At 32.1% G+C, this 15,188-nt stretch overlaps 1 non-coding gene across 1 annotated transcript; it reads right to left on the reverse strand.

The window, feature by feature from the left end:
- Positions 1-4,987: 4,987 nt before the first annotated feature.
- Positions 4,988-5,059, reverse strand: TRNAE-UUC (transfer RNA glutamic acid (anticodon UUC)). The gene has a single exon. It is a non-coding gene; the product is annotated as a tRNA-Glu (tRNA).
- Positions 5,060-15,188: the final 10,129 nt, after the last annotated feature.

Below are 15,188 nucleotides of genomic sequence, written 5' to 3' on the forward strand. Positions count from 1 at the left end.
ACTAATAATTCAGACGTTAGAGAATAATCAAAAAAGCGATTTTAATAACATTTTAATGAAAATTTTATATTTTTTATTAGTTATAAATCTAAAAGGACAGTTTGAAAATAAATAAATAATAAAATTTAATGAAAATTTTATATTTTTTATTAGTTATAAATCTAAAAGGACAGTTTGAAAATAAATAAATAATATAATAATAAAATGTATTTAATTGTTTCTGGCCTGCAAACGCCATTCCACTTCCGTACAAGACTGTTCCATATTATTGCAACTGTAACAAATTATGGCCACTGTAACAAATGAATATTTCTTATCAACAACATTAAGAGCTGTATTGATTTAAGGATATATATATCAAATTAAGCATTGCTTATAAAGTACTTAAGTTAATAATTTATCATTATTATTATTATTGCTACTATTTTTCTTAGAAGAATTAAAAGTGGCAACGGCATTAACTAAAAAAGTACACAAATTCTTAATTAATGTTTGTCAGCACATGGAACTACTATCAAATGTGTGCGGAGTCGGCAAGGGACTCGCCTAACTCACTTAAAAAATAAATAAAATGATAATAAATAAAATAAAATCTTTTTATATGAAGTGATATATGTTTTTTTTAATTTTTATTTACTTATTTATTTTATTAAAGAACCCATGAAAAACGAAATGAAAATATTTATTTATTTCTATTTATGCAGTTATTTTTATTGATAACGTGCATATTATATAAGGAAAAATACGGTATATTATAGTGGCGATATTCCTGTGCCGTCTTACTTTTTGATTCTTAGCATTGTTTTTATCTTGAGCATTTCCGCTAATGCGGAAAACAATTTACCGATGAATAATTCCAAGGATGAATATCGGGTACTTAATTCCTAATTTAAAGCTAACTAAAGTGTCTGTTTTTTAGTGAAAAATAAGAAATATTTTCTTCAAGTTACAAGGGCTGTTTACATACTCAAACAATGTCAAGGTCGTTTTCTGAATAACGGATCCTTTATTTCCTGCTTTATGCCGACTTGGAACGTGCGGTTACGTAACTACATCTCTTTAAGTGCGTGGTGTTCGACCCCTGCTGCGACATCGAGTCACGAAAGAATAGGATATTTGAAAACTGCCATAAATATGGCTTATAAGGGAAAAAGACCTGCCAACCAATTTATAATCACAGATTAACAGAGTGAGAGTTGTAGAATAGATACTGACCGCTAGAGGGCCACCAAAATATTTTTTGTTTAATGCAGACGATAAAACGCGACGTAATGAATATGAATATGAAAATATCATCCATATTTAAAAAAAAAACACACACATATATTTCGTATTTATCTGTTTATTTATTATTCCTCAACTCAAAACTCTTTCCTGAAATTTGTTAAAAATAAATTAAATGTGAAATTTTTTTTTTAATAATATTAAATTTCACAGAATAGAAATATTCTAGCTTAATAAGTACATTTGTAAGTTGTATTAAACTGTAGTCTAAAATATGATTTGCAATTTCTGCATGTATTCTTCAATATTACGAGAAATAATAACTTTTTCGAAATAAATGTGATTTTCTTTTAAATCTAAATATTTATTATTTCTAGAACAAGATACAAGTACAACTGTGCAAGTTATTTTATCTTGGATCTCCATGTTGATATGTGATAATTGATATAAATCACATTAACGAATTTTTTTTTTTTTTTTGAACCAAGCAAAAATATACTTAAATATATTTAGCGAATAAGTGACAGTAGAACATTCTTACAAATAGTGATCAGTAACAGGATAATCACAAGCTGCACTCATTTAACAAACAGATGGCCCACACGATATCCGACTAGTAACAGACACGAGGTCAGCTGTTCTTCCACTTTGTATTATTAGTAGCTCTAACACACCTGCCCATGACGAATCCTTGCATGGCGACAAATGATTTGTCTGCGTAGCAAAAGAACACCCACAGAGATGCTCATCCTGTTTCAGTGTTCCTAACTGCTGCGGGAAATCAGATAGTGAGTAATTGACCTCTGTTATGTTATCAGAAATGACATCAACGCAAGCCAGAGATAAGTCACGGAATCTGCTGTCATCAAGCACTCAGTTTTTCCATGTGCCATTCTTATGTCACATCTCAGTCGTACTCTAAGAGGTTTACAGCGATCAAAGATCTCATCCGATGGCATAATAAGCCTTTAAGACTTAAATACCATTGGAAATCCTGCTGAAGTTCTTTGTTGATCATAACGAAGTTTTTATTTATTTTTTTTTGAATTCAAGAATGTCCAGGGGGGACGTTACAATATAAGCATCAGAAAGTTGAATAACAACTTTTGCAGTTCAGATTCCTTTGATTCTCCAGTGACGTCATAAGCGTGAGATATGAATTCTTCCTTGCATCATCACTACGTTCTTCCAAGCGTTGTTTGAATCTCAAAGAAAGATAACCGAACAGACGGCGCTTTATAATATTATCTGATGTACTACAATGCGGCATACCTCATTGACTATGCCTAATAAAACTGGTATCGTACAAAGGCTATCCAACGTTGCATCTAGAGAAACGTGCGAGATGATATAAAAGCAAAGAGAAAGAGGGTGTTATTCCTGATTAATAAGCAGAGAGAATGAGGGGCTAATCTCACTGCCATCTACATCCATTACTTATACCTAATGAATTGCCTTCCACCTTTTTTTTTTTTTTTTCAGAATCAACCCTTCCCATCCATTTATATGTTACTAAGGGTTACCCATCCTTAGCGTTCGTTTCGATCCTTTTCAGGTCGTAGGTGAAGGCTTGTTCGGTACCAGATGATTGTATCGTCTATCTGTCAAAACACTCTTAACCCGTCCCTGACCCAAGGGACCCACGCAGCACATTACGCGTCTATGAAGGTGGTAAATGCCCACCCAATTGGTCAATCAACTGAATTATTTTCTGACAGCTGTCTACGAGGTAATTCTAGTCGTGTTTCTTATTTTGAAACTAAAAGCAAGAATCTGTGATAATATCCTGAGACAATTACTAAGGGCTATATTTCCCTCACAAAATGCCTTCCCTCTTTTTAACAGTTTAAATCTTTACTTTCGTTTTTGAGCACATTACTAATGGAAATAAAATGGACCTTCTTTCGCCATCTATCGGGATAGTTTAACACTTTTAAAAAGAAATTAAAACAAACCTGATTAAATTAACAATTAAAAAAATTAAGAGTATTAATTTAATAGTTTATTAATATTGACACTTAATAACACCCTAGTTTATATGAAAGCGTTATTTATTAAATCACATGGTTTCATGACGTCATTAGTCAATTAAACTTCGCTACTTAAATTCAGTGGTTTTTTTTTTTTTTTTTTTTTTTTTTTTTTTTTGACGCAGGAATGAATACCTATGACCAGGGCTCGACAAATGCCCTTGCCTACTAGTCCATGAAGGGTTGCAGAGACAGAAATAGAATTTTATCCAACTAAAATAATATAAAAAAAGTACAGCACTATTAATCATATTTGTGGAACTCCTATTGATGTATTGGAACATATTTCAAAAACGAGGGGATCTTGGGGGGAGTAAATTTTTTGCTTGGCGAGTAGGTTTTCGCATAATTGCTTGAGCACTGCAGCACATGATGTAAAAGTTTCCCATATCTAAGTGTGTTGAATGAGACTATTTCTCATTCAACACACTTAGATATGACCATAATGAGTATCGAGCCTTATTTAAATCTTATCTTAAAATATAAATAAAGCAAAAATGCAATTTTTTGTAAGCCTCAATATTTTGCTGAGTTATTTATTTTTATTATTATTTTTTTTATTTCGGTCAATTTCAGATGAATAATACACTTAAAACTGAAAACGAAAGGTACAATTTTCACCTGAAAGCATCGATTAGCTAGCACGTAAAATATAATAATTTAAATAATTATTATCATGTAATGATAATAATTTAAAAAATAAACAAACTGGAATAACATTTTATTTATCATCATACAGAGTATTTACAATAAAGTATACTATTACGTTTTCTGTTCAGCACAAAATGCTTTTTTTTAGATATAAATGTACATAATTTTTTTCTAATAACAATATCATAGCTTATTATTATATAACCTATTTACATATACAATTATTATAATAATAATATAAAAAATATATAAAAGCATAAAATAATAATAATAATAAATCTTTTGCATTATTATTATTATTGTTATTATTATATTTTCATACATGGCTAATCCAATTGACATGCGAGGAAAACAGCTAACTTCGTTTTATGTAAAATAAAGTTATTCTTCATGTTGTTTTGGAAAATTTACTTTTTTCTTTTACTTTACTTCACTTTTTTGGAAAATATTATTGGAAAAATTTTCAAATATATAAATTTACCGAGCCTAATGCGCCATTTACATTCGAGAACTGCAGTAAAACAGACAATTATTACAACTGAGTGTGCTGCCATCTAGTAGATAAACTAAAATTCATTTCAAGATCGTGACCAATTAAAATACTCCTTCCACTTATTTAAATTCCGAAAATATTGTCAACAAGCAATATCATTTCTTGAACATTAGAAGTTTTAGCTCTTTCATTTATTTTAATTTAATATATTGATAAATACTATAGTTTTGTTATTTTTGAAATTAAAATTGTGATTGTTGCTCAACTTACGATATGAAATTAAAAGACAATGGATTCTCTCAATTTAAATTTATTAGAAGTCTTTCTCATCTCATCCAACTGATTCTCGATGATTATGTGCATCGTACTTCATCACTATGAAATTTAAATGAAAATAAAATTATTATGCCATGAACATTCTTATCAATACCACTGTTACGAATGGCCACAAAAATAGAAACAGAAGAAAAGCAGCTGTAGAAGTTCCTTGAATGGTTTGTGAGAAATTAAAGGAAGTGGTATGAAAATCATAGGAGTAATAATAATGATAAAATTAAATTATTGCAAAATTTGAAAAAAAAATATTGCTTTCCCATGCCGGGAATCGAACCCGGGCCTCCTGGGTGAAAGCCAGGTATCCTAGCCACTAGACCACATGGGATGTTAAATAATTTCTTCTATTTATTATATTTCTTATTTGAATATTATTCTTCGGCTTTTAATGTTTTTGAATATTGATGTTTTATTTTAGATTATTATGTAATTTAAATATTATCATTTTTTATCACAGTATCGAAGTGTATTCTTCTAAATTTTCTTAAAAAAAAGAACCCAGAAATCGTCAGTGGCATCCAATCTGCTTTATTATAATGACTTATATTTCACTTTTTATTATGAAAATATTCTTTAATACTATTCTTGTCGTCATAGTAATACCAGGATCTCTTCAAATATTTGCGAACTTAATTGGAGATGATTGTTATCAGTATTACCAACAACGATAAAATCGCTTGTTTTACATTTTTTTTTAATTAAAATTTAAAACAATAAAAAGAAACTTCAGTTTTGTTGGTAAAAACAAAGAAAACTTCCGAGCAGTAATGTTTTGAAATATGGGACTAAAGTAGATTAATCTATAACTGTGGTATATAAATTTTAAAATAAAGGCAGAATAAATTCGATTAGATACAAAATATTTATTTTATAATAGTAGAATCATACATTTTCTGATTATTCCTCATACATTTTCTGATTATTCAAAAACGTAATTGTTTTTAAATATAGTCCTATTTCTATATATGTTTGGCTGTAAACCTCTGCAGAAAAGAAAACCATACAAAAAAAAAAACAGAATAAAATGAACAGAATTTCAAAGATTTTAATGAGTTAATCAAAGTGAGAATATATTATACATGATACGCTTACTGAAGTGATACAGTAAAATTCATTTTATTTATTTTTATTTTAATATATTTTATTTATTATTATGTTATATAATAATAAATATACTAATATAATAATATACTATTAATATATTATTATATTATTTAATATATTTTATTTATAACATAACAGCATATCCTATGAAACTGATCCCCCACGACCAACCCATAAGCAAATAAATCCAATGTTTAAAATTGCTAATTAAAATACGTTTTAGAAAGAATGCTGACCAAAACATATACCTAAATCATTTTTAGGAGAAACGTGCAAATCTTATCAAGAATTTACGAAACCGTTGAGATCAAAAAATCCACAATACATAAAATTTGACCAGATTTGTAAGACGATCGCGAAATTCGTAGAACTTTCAAATTTAGTTAGGGCTTGTTTATACGGGGTGGAGACCGCTCTCTTTACACCAGGGTGCTATATTTGTATCAAATAGTCGAAGCTATATGAAAATAATGTTCAGAAATTCAAATAAAAAAGTAAAAAGTAAAAGCAGAAAAGAACGATATAACACTATAATGAACCATCCTAGCCCTTATACATGAAGGCCATTGAAAATCTGAGAATAATCAATGTAATCTCAGTTAACAACAGAATTAAAAATATTGACAGGAAAAAACAAACAAAAACTATTGTATATCACAAAATCTGTAGTCCCGAGAGTACAGATTTTATGATATACAATCCTTTTTTTTTCTTCATTCCCCGAAGAGGGGGGGGGGGGGGAATACGATTTATCATCCTACCGTTTGGAAATCAATAGCAGCTTCTTCTCAAGATTGAATACATTCTCGTGATTTCATAGATGAGGCAATATTTGTAATCCTAATTAGTATTTATTTTTATGTATTATCTCTAAGGGGGAAAAGAAATAATAAAAAAGAGAAACGAAAGCACAAACAATTTACAGTAAAAAAAATACTGTTGGTGATAATGGAGGATAGATGGCGTTGGTGGTAGTTATGTGTAGTGGTAATATTAAGTAGTAGGGGAAATGGTGTGGTGTTTTTCAGCGGAGTGGATTAGAGCGCCCTCTCGCGATGATTCCTCGGACTCCTTGGAACTGTCGCGTAATAATAATAATAATAATAAATATAATAATAATAATAATAATAAAACGTTCACACCAATAAAGTGCAATTTTTAAAGTATTCTTAGGATTCAACTTAAACATTTCATCAATACAAGCTATTCATATCTGGCTTAAGTGTTACAACATATTTACGTACAAATCTTATCAAGAATTCACAAAACTTTTGGGGTCAAAAACCAACTAAATATAAAATTTGAGATTAGTCGATTATAATAAAAGAAAAACAATAGAAAACTTCAACATTTCATTCTTAAAATAATTGAAGTTTTCTATTGTTTTTCTTTTATTAACGATGTGTATAAGATAGTTTTTTAACGTTATTAATGAAAGAAAAATGACTTAAAAAACTATGTTAAGGAAGGATCAATGGTTAATTAACCTAAACAACCAAAATCCCCCGGGGGGAGGGGCTACCATTCACATAAAAAGAGAATAACAGAAGACTGCTAAATTAACCAAGAAATTATGTTTTGTAACCTTCTGATAAAGTTTTATTGTTAGCATTACCGTTTTATTATTGAATAAAAATGATAAAATATAATAGTTTTTTTCGTAGAGAAATTAGCAAGGCTAGATAACACATTTATTGCAGTTTATTTTTCTTTTCTTTTATGGCGCTGATTGTATTTATGTACATTCTGAAGGATGCTCAAAAAAAAAAAAAAAAATGTGAGAAGATCGGATAAACAGTCAAGGTCACCTACACGCATACCAATATAAGTTAACTAAAGAGGGGGGGGGGGTGAAGAAAAAATATAAAAGTAAAGAAAAAAAAAGACAGCTCATAAACAAATTGGAAATGCGTGATTATCTCCGACGCCATTGCAAACGTGATCAAAATATCTCAGAAACAAGCGAGCGGAAAGAAATACCAAACAGGTCAAGAAAATAACCGGAATTTTGAAAATCCATATTCAGAAAGTGCTTTCGAAAACGGCGTGTATAAGATATGATAATATTGTGGCTTTATTATTAAAATTATCACGTATGGAAGATTATCACTTATTTCTTTAATGATCCATTTAAAATACGATGAACTATATAATTGCTGCAGTTCGGTGATATTCACATGAAAATTAAAAAATATTATTAAACTACAATAAGCAAAAAACATTGCTATGGTGTTTTTAAAGTTAAATTTTCTAATTGTTTATCAGAATATTCTGGTGTTGTCTGACAAGGCTAGATGGCTGTTGTTTCTGTTCATTAAATGCGATAAATTATTAATATTTTTGTAGTTGCATAGATTAGATAAAGATATCCCGACTTTTGAAAAATGTTTATTACGTTCTTTATATCTATACTGTAATAAAAAAGGTGCAATATAAAAGCTGCTGTGGTTTATTTCATTATGCTGATAATAACGATAAGGAAATTGCATTCTGCGTATTATACAAGTTTCCGTGCAAGAGTTACTGTTTTCACGCTTTTGTCGCGTGCTATCGTTTCATTGGTCTGTGGAGCTCGAGATCCAACTAGAAAAATTATGCTCTCTTTCAAACAAATGTTTTAATGTTTTGAGAAATGATCATAATCACTTTGAATAGCAACCTGATTATTTTTTTTTATGTGCAGTTTAATTTACTTTTTTTTAAACAAATATTTTTTTAAAAGAATTTTTAATATACAATAGATATATCAGGTTAACAGATATTTTAACAATGTAGTTTTTTATTTATTAATTAAATCTTATTAAAAATAGTTAGTAGCTGGAAGGGAATCAATCGTTCGATGCTGTTGGCACACTCTCCCTCGATGAGTCTTTGGACTCCCTGGAGGTTTTACATATAATAATAATAATAATAATAATAATAATAATAATAATAATAATAATAATAATACCCCCGAAGGAACACGGCCTTGTCGTGGCGGTGGGGCTTGCGTGCTTCAGTGATGTTGAGAGCTATTCTGGCGGGTAGCATAGCTGCCAGTAGGGCCACCCTTGTCAGACAGGTCTCAACTGAGGAGCCAGATTAGCAGTGTTCCATTCCCCATCTTAATGGTGAAAAGTAAGAAGAGATCCATACCGGATCAGTTGACGCCTGGGTCATCAAGGACTGCGTCAGATGTTGGGGATCCTGGGCATCAGGCGACAAGTGGGCTACAGGACCCGGCTCTCCTTGCTGGGCAATCAGGAGAGGAAGCTGAAAAGCGACTGGAAGAAACCAAACGTAAAAAATGGACTGTAGAAGAAAACAGAGAAGTTACGAAATGTTTTTACAGATCAACATCAGAAAAACGAGGTTTCAGAAAGCGTATGCATTTAATTTGGAAACAAAAATTCCCAGAATTTGCAATAACAGAACAAAGACTTATGGACCAAAAGAATTTCATTTTCCGTAACAAAATATTTACTGAACTTGAGCTGCAAAAGTTACCTAATAAACCAACAACTCCAGTAACAGAAAATCATCAGGAAGTAGCTATATCAAAATTTGGAATTCAACTCAGTAAACATCAAGCTGACGACATACCTCAGAATGTTTGACAGAAGTGCAGCGTAAAATGAAGTCAGAGATATTGGAACATATGAACTCCATAAATGACCGTGTAAGATACCACCAATTAAAAGCTTTACATAAATCTAAGTTAACATCTTAGACGCAAATGATTAAAAAAATCACAACCAACGGCATAAAGGAAACAAATCAGCTCTTATACAGCACAGCTTATGTCATTCCAGTGAAGCTTGGTTGCAAACTGCAAGCGAAAGTATAGCCGAGGATGAAGTAATCTGAACCATCGAAAATCCGGTTGGAACGAAAAATCCACAAACTGCGAGCTGATCTGAGCAACTTAAAAAAAAAAAAATCAGGAATAAGGTTTAAAGAAAGACTTATTATTTTAAAATAAAATCTATTCACCAAGGAATCCACCAATAGAATGGGGGAAAATAGCAATAGTGATCCCTATTATTTAAAAAAGGTAGTAGAGATGACCCTTAAAATTATAGAGAGTATAAATATTCTAAATTTCTGTTACAAAATATATAGCGGAATTTTAAATAACAAACCAATAAAATATTCCAAAGGCTTTATTTTAGAAGTACAGAATGAATTTAGAAAAGAACGATCATGTATAGACCTGGCCTTTTGCCTAAAATTAATAATAGAGAAAAGAAGAGAATACAATTTAGAAATCCATATTGCATCTATTGACTTTGAAAAAGCATTTGACAAAGTTAAAAGAAACGTTTTATTTAACATATTAAAAGAAAGACAAATACCAAATAATATCCTGAAAGCTGTCACAAGTACATATGAAAATAATCAAATACAAATAAGATTAAATCACGAGCTATCATACACAAGAGAGAGAGATAAACCAAGGGGTCCGACAGGGATGTCCCCTCTCAGCAATTCTTTTTAATATTTACCTAAATGAAATAATAATGAAATGGAATAAAAAATTCCATCAGGGTATTAAACTTTCTCCTACTGTGAACTTAAACACTCTCCTCTTTGCTGACGATCAAGTAATAATTACAAATTCTGAAGATAACTTACAGAAATCTATTTTAAATCTAAATGAAATAGCCCTTCGGCTATAAACCTCTATTCTGGAGGTTGTTGAAGAAGCTCAGAAATGGAGAAAAGAGTGCTGTAGAAGGAATTAAAGATGAATAAAGGTGACATGAAAACTGGAGAAAATGATATCCTTGATGTATGGGAGTAATTATTTCGAAAAATTGCACAGTGACAGCACAGTGGTAAATAACAATCAACAGGCATGCAATCAGAAATACATATCCATACTTGAAGTAGAAAAAGACATTCAGAAGCCTGAAACGTGGAAAGTCAGATGGAGTAGATGATATTTGACCAGAAATGCTCAAGTGTAAACGGTGTGTGCTATAGCCTGTTTGGTTGCTGTGCCTTTGTAATACCGTTATTATTAATTTTTATATATATTCCTTTCTTATTCTCACTATTCCATCTTACTATTGCGTACTTATTCTATCTACCTTTCGCACTACGAGTCTTATGCCTATGGATACTAGAAAATTTATTTGATAAGACTGCGTCACCAGTATCTTTTAATTTGCATAAAACTCAGTAATACGGCTGGTTGATTTCTCTCTCTCTCTCTCTCTCTCTCTTTCTAACACAAATTCTTTAAAAACTTTATACAAACAGTCGTCGTGTATTTGCACTTAACTCTATGCTTCGGCTATCTCATTTGGCTTGGTTTCCCGCTCACAAGTCCGATATTGTTTTTGGGAACAGTGCATTGTAAAATAAACAATCAGGCAGCACTCTATTGACATAATTAAAACACATTTATTTATATTAAAAACAAAGTACATTAAATAAGCGATAGGGAGGTTTTTTCTCTGCCTATCCTTTGTACTTTTTGTATAAAGCAGGGGTCGGCGGACGCGGGCCACATGCGGCTCAAAAATGCATTTTTGGCGGTCCATAAAAGTTGACCATACTTACATGGCATATGACCCATATATTGAATTATTGAGTAATGTATTTAGTATGATGAATTAATCAGTTTAGCAAAGAAGATGATGGTCGCATTTGGAAGCACATGCATTTGCGAACAAGCATTTTCTGCCATGAGGTTTAGAAAAAACAAATTTTCTTCTCGACTGACTGATGAATATTTGCATGCTTCGATTCGAATTGGCACCCCAGGTTATCAAATGGATCTAGATAATTTGGCTAAGGGAAAACAATCGCAAAAGTCACATTAAGCAGGGAGACACACATATTTGATGCATAAACTATCTTACTTTTTTTAAAGTGATATTAATTTTTCGTTGAAGTTTATTTTCATGCTTGTTTCATATCTCGTACCTTACACATTTATGTGTTTTGTAAGATTGATAGAATGAAAATTGATAACTTAAGTATTTTTAACTCACTATTTTATCTTAATTAAATGCTTGCGGCCCGATCCTTAAAAATAAAAGTTGAATGTGGCCCGAGAGTCTGAAAAGGTTGCCGATCCATGGTATAAAGAAACAAACTTTCCCTTTTCAATATTAAATAACTATACAATATAATTACTCTGTTACTTCTCTGCTGAAGAAAATCAAATTGCCGAGACTAATTTACTCATAAAGAGAACAGCTAGCCATGGCAAGTTATCTTACAATTTATATTCCAGTTAACAAATCAGGGACCCTCTTATAGATATTTCTTATTACTATTTCTTATCAGTCCATCCATGACATATCTTCTAGATTACAAAAGAATGTACATAAAAAGATGGGACACACTTACAGAGGCTCTTTGTCACGACACCTTCCAAAGGTCTTGCATTAAAGTCTCTATGGTTTTCTCATCTCAGGCCTTAGGTTTCCGTCTGGAGAGTTTTGTTTCAGGGGGCGTTTCGTCGGAATATTAGCGGGTCTTGGACTGCAATCTTCCTGGTACTCAAAAGCTCAGGCAAGAGGTTTCAGCATACAGACTTGAAGATCGCTCTGCAGCTTTTGGCTTCTGTTGACTTCCCACAGCACTAGGACATCCGACCGGCACTTGGCTTTACATTCGCTGTTCTCCCAATTTTTCCTCTGGGGTGGGTTTGCCGTTAAGTCTGGTCCTCTGGATCCGACTACTTCTGGTTCTTTTCCGACTGCCTCTATGCTCTCTTCGGTAACAGCGCTTCGCCTCTCCTGCTTCGGTAACTGGACCTTGCACCTGCTCTCTCGGCAACTGGACCTCGCCTCTCTTCTCTTCGGCAACTAGACCTCTCCTCTCGATGTTCGGCTCAGTCCCCTTTTATTTTCGCCTTCTCGGGATCTTGCACAAAGGGTTGTAAATCCCGAAGAAATCGGCAGTTCTCCTTGATCTTTTTGTTAAGGCCGACCCGTTCTTTCATCTTCTCCGTGATGAGTTTCTGTCGGGCAGCAGAAACTTCTCTGAAACTAACGGATCTCTTTGCTTTGAAGGTGTTCATGCGCAGAGATCGCAAACAATTTTCTCACACACTTAATCGTAAACAACTTTCTTGTGCTCTTCTACATAGCTACCATACAAAGTTCCTATGGCAAAGCATTGCCTTTATTTTTGATATTCTAGAACCTTTAGTTAAAATAGTAATTACAGGCAATTCCCATAGGGTTATTTACAAAAAACACATAGACAAACAAGGTTATTTTTGTAACATTCTCATGAGACTTCACCTCTGTAAAAATTGATGTAAAGCGCTTTGGTATTTCTAAGCTACATCGAGTTATACACAAGTATGGAGGTATAAAAGTCTTACAGTGGCTACACTGCATCGTTCAGAAGGCCTGGACAGAGGGACGAAGTACAGATGATTGGAGTAGAGGTCTTAAAGTACCCATATATAAAAAGGGAAATAAAACTGAATGTGAGAATGACAGAAGTATTTCTCTACTGAGTGTTCCTGGTAAGGTTTACGCAAGTATACTTGAGAAACGATTGAGGAGGATTTTGGAAGAAAAGCTTGGTGAAGAACAAGCGGGATTCAGGCCAAATAAAAGCTTTCAGGATCAGATTTTAACTTTATGACAGATAGTTGAGAAATCATGGCAGTATGACAAAGATCTGTATTTAAGTTTTGTCGATCTGGAAAAGGCATATGACAAGGTGCCAAGAGAGAAGCTGTTCAAAACGCTACAGTTGTATGGATGTCAATGGGGCATTATATCAAGTAATACTTAGTCTTTATTTGAGTTGTAAATCAGCAGTTAGAATTGAAGGAAGTACAGGAAGATGGTTTAATGTTACATCTGGTGTCAGACAAGGATGTGCATTATCCCCTCTGTTATTCATTATCTATATGGATCACATTATGAAGGAAAGTGGTATTAAACCTGATATCAATATTGGAGATGTTAATGTCAGCTCTTTGCTTTATGCGGATGATGTTATACTTCTAAATAAATCCGCTAGAAGTCTGCAAGATTCCCTTACTAAATTGAATAACTGTTGTAATAGATATGGTATGAAGGTCAGCAATAGAAAGACAAAGACAATGAAAATAGGCAAAAGCATTGAAAATATCAACTGCATTGTGAATGGAGAACCTATAGAACAAGTAAAACACATCAGCTGCTTAGGCATGATTTTTAGTGAAGATGATAAATTTAATATGGAAATAGACAACGGAATCAACAAAACTTGCAATGGTTGGAAGTCATTTGAATAAATGTATATGGAATAAGAAAGAAATTAGTCGGAACACTAAATTAGCTGTATACAAGACAGTGTTCAAATCAGTTTTAATTTATGGATCTGAGAGCTGGGTCAGAAGTAAAACACTTGACCAAAGACTAGAGACTGCAGATATGAGAGTCCTGAGAAAGATTACAGGCGTGAACAGATGGCATCAATGGAAATATCATATTAGATATTAGGAAAGAACTTGACATTGTCAGCATCCAAGAATGTGTTAGTAGAGTCTAATCTTAGGTGGTATGGTCACTTAAACACAATGGGCGAGGAAAGATTAGCAAAACAAATGTTCTCTGCCAGGTTGGCAGGAAAACGACCCAGAGGAAGACCAAGATATAGGTGGATGGATACGGTACAAAGTGCCTTAGACGATAGAAATATAAGATCTGATAATGTTGGAGTCTTGACAAGTAACAGACTGATTTGGAGGAAAATTGTAGATTGGAAGTTAGTAATGATGTAATTTTTTTCATGTAATACTATCATATCCTGTACACCCCTTAAGGAATGAAATTGGAATGAAATTGGAAAAAGGAATTGGAATGAAATCACCAAAGATTATGGAATGATGATATCAATAGAAAAATCAAAAATGATGGCCTTTAAAGGACAAGATCCAATAGATAACAGGATCTTGTTATCTATTACTAAAATAGTAAGAGATAACAAGATCTTAGAACAGGTGAATTCATTTAACTACCTAGGATGTATGATTACATATGAAAATGAAAAAGATATAAACCTAAAAATTGTGAAATATTTAAAAACAACAGGTGTAATCAACTCTATATTTAAACCTAAACAAGTTCAAAAACAAACCAGGTTAAAAGTGTATAATACATCAGCCCTAACAGTCCTATTGTGTAAAGTGAAATGTGGACGATAAAACAAAAAGACAAACAAAGATTAACAACACTTAAATGAAGTTTATGAGAAAAACTGCCAAGTATACCCTATTTGATCACAAAAGAAACGAAGAAATTATGAAAGAATTAAACCAAGAATCAGTAATAGAAAAAATTAAAAAAATATAAGGGCGGAACATTCAGAGAATGAAAACAGAAAGATTACCAAAACAAGTCTTAAATTAC

Source organism: Typopeltis vanoorti, chromosome 17 (genome assembly GCF_054136105.1).
Source record: "Typopeltis vanoorti isolate ZY-2024b chromosome 17, IOZ_Tvanoo_1.0, whole genome shotgun sequence".
NCBI classification, from domain to species: Eukaryota; Metazoa; Arthropoda; class Arachnida; order Uropygi; family Thelyphonidae; genus Typopeltis; species Typopeltis vanoorti.